The sequence below is a fragment of the Carica papaya genome, chromosome 6 (genome assembly GCF_054855325.1).
Source record: "Carica papaya isolate Zhongbai chromosome 6, ASM5485532v1, whole genome shotgun sequence".
Taxonomy (NCBI): domain Eukaryota; kingdom Viridiplantae; phylum Streptophyta; class Magnoliopsida; order Brassicales; family Caricaceae; genus Carica; species Carica papaya.
In genome coordinates, this window is record NC_142314.1 from 19,795,966 (window position 1) to 19,798,359 (window position 2,394).

General features: G+C 31.1%; 1 long non-coding RNA gene across 1 annotated transcript; it reads left to right on the forward strand.

The window, feature by feature from the left end:
- The first annotated feature begins 917 nt into the window (after window positions 1-917).
- Window positions 918-1,641, forward strand: LOC148253380 (uncharacterized). Its single transcript, XR_015821810.1, has 2 exons — window positions 918-1,278; window positions 1,357-1,641. It is a non-coding gene; the product is annotated as an uncharacterized LOC148253380 (long non-coding RNA).
- Window positions 1,642-2,394: the final 753 nt, after the last annotated feature.

Consider the following 2,394-nt stretch of genomic DNA (forward strand, 5'->3'; position numbering starts at 1 on the left):
TTCCCTTTTATTTTTTGCCTAAGATCTTAACTAGAATGATATCTTTTTTCATATTTAAAAAGTGCACATTTAAATTTAAATCTGCTGTTGTGCAGGACTCTTAAACTTGCCTAAAGCTAAGCTATCTATCTGCTGGACCCAAGCGTTGCCCAAAGCTTGTTTCTGGGCTGATGACTCTTTTCACAAACTCTTCCTCTTTTCATGATGTTTTTCCTCGTTTTGTCCTTATATCATGTTCTGCAACAAAACATAGAAAATAGCTTGGATTAGATAGGATACCTTCAAGTTTAACAACCTAAAAATGGGTGATAATGATGTCATTTTTAGGTACTATCAAGTTGTGCCTTGCTCTCCCTTAATGTGGTCGAGACTTTTTAAACTCACATAGTGTAACAGTCAACTGTGTGCTACCGTATACCTTTGTCTAATAAAATCTTTTTAGTCATATGATTTGTTCACTGATAAATACATTCTCTAATTTAAATAAAGAGAAATTAAAATGGATTAACAATTTTATTATAATTTTTCAAAAGTGGCAAAAAATGAACTTATGAAATTTTAATGAAAGAAATATTCTCAATAATCGTATTTTGAAAGAAATTATAATTCTATTCCCCAAATTGTTAATATTTTAAATGAATTGAATAATAATAAATAAAGTATACATTTATATATGTGAATTGAACTTAATTTTTATAGATGTTGGTATGAATAAATAAACATATGTATAAATTCCTTTAGTTTTTATAGATGTCGGTATGTATAAGTAAGCGTATGTATCAATACATAAATGAATAAATATATAAACATAGGAATAAATATATAGATGTTTGTATGTGTATATATATATAATTATATATGTATAATATAAATATAAACCGAACACCCACTAACACCACAATTGTGGTCATAACCGAGCCACATGGTGGGCTTTTGTGAGGACTGGCCAGGTGTCAAGAAAAAATTTGGCCTTTCATGCTAGCCTTGGTTGGCCACCGAAAACACCAACGACTGTGATGTTGTACATGCGTTTGGACGGTCAGATGATGGGCCAAATTTAGTTAAAAGCTTCCTTCTCTTCACAACTTCGTCTTCATCTTCTTCAAATCCAAAATTCCAGTTAAACAAGTGAGTGAGAGGGGAGGTTGAGAGCAGAAAATAGTAGAGAGAGAAAGAGAAAGAGAGAGAGAGAGTGTGTGTGTGTGTGTGTGACGCACCAGAATATAGTATACCTTCTGTGTGTATAATAGAGAGGAGAAACTTTTTCTTCTCTCCGAGGTAAGTTATTTCTTCTTCTTCTGAATTGTTTTGTTTGTCTCTTTAATGTCTTACAATCACTTCTACACAAAAATGCAGCTCTCAAATTGTAGCAGCAAGCTCTAGAACCCAAAACTGTTGCTGCTGCTGCCCCTGAATGACTCCTCTATTCTGTTCTTTGTCAAATTCCACTTATGTTTTGTGTTTCCATTTAAAAACTCATAGTTAATCACTAAGATAATATGGTAGGATTGTTAGGATTTTATTTCTGAAAGTAAAAATACTTTAAACTCAAAATCATCACTTTGCTCTGCAAGAACATCTACTGTGAGTTGCAGAGAAGAATTCTTGAATTTCTATCGATTTTTCATGCGATTTAGCTTCTGTCTCGTCTGTTTAACGGGCAAGATTGGTAGAAATTCTATTGATGCATGATTTGAGATTTTTAGATACATATGACGATTAAACTGCTTGAATTAATTTGGTGATGTTACATGTGTTAAGCTAATGTGTGTCTCTCGAAATGTGATTTTTACAAATTATAATTATATTTTTATGCATGAATGAATAGAGTGAATGGGCGTTGGTGATTGATGCTTAGAAAATAAAGAAAGTAGAAAAAAATATCAAGGAATTGAATCGAATGGTTCTGTCACAAGCATGCGGCACCCAGGTGCTGCTACTACTGGGCGTGTGCTATCCTGCAGCTTACGAGCATGCGTGGGGTGTTTTTGGATACCCAGAATAGTTCAAAAATGCCCCTCAGGCACTGCCCGAGTTAAAAGAAAAAGGAAATTTGTAAAATCTGGGATTATGAAAATTATTTTAGATAAAACGGGTCAATTAGTAAGGATGAATGGTTTAAATTCAAATGAAAAGATAAAAATTAAATCACTTAATAAATAGTTAAATTCTCTTAGTAATATTATGACTTAAATATAAAAATAAAAAAATAAATAAGTTATAAAATAAACTAAAATATTGAGAAGAATTAAGATTTTAATTTTTCAGAATTACAATCAAATTTATGAATTTAGGGAAAGAAAATGAAGTATAAGAATTTAACTAAATAAAATAAAAGTAAAAAAATTAAATCAACATAGAATATGGTTTAAATTTGATTTACCGTATTTGCTT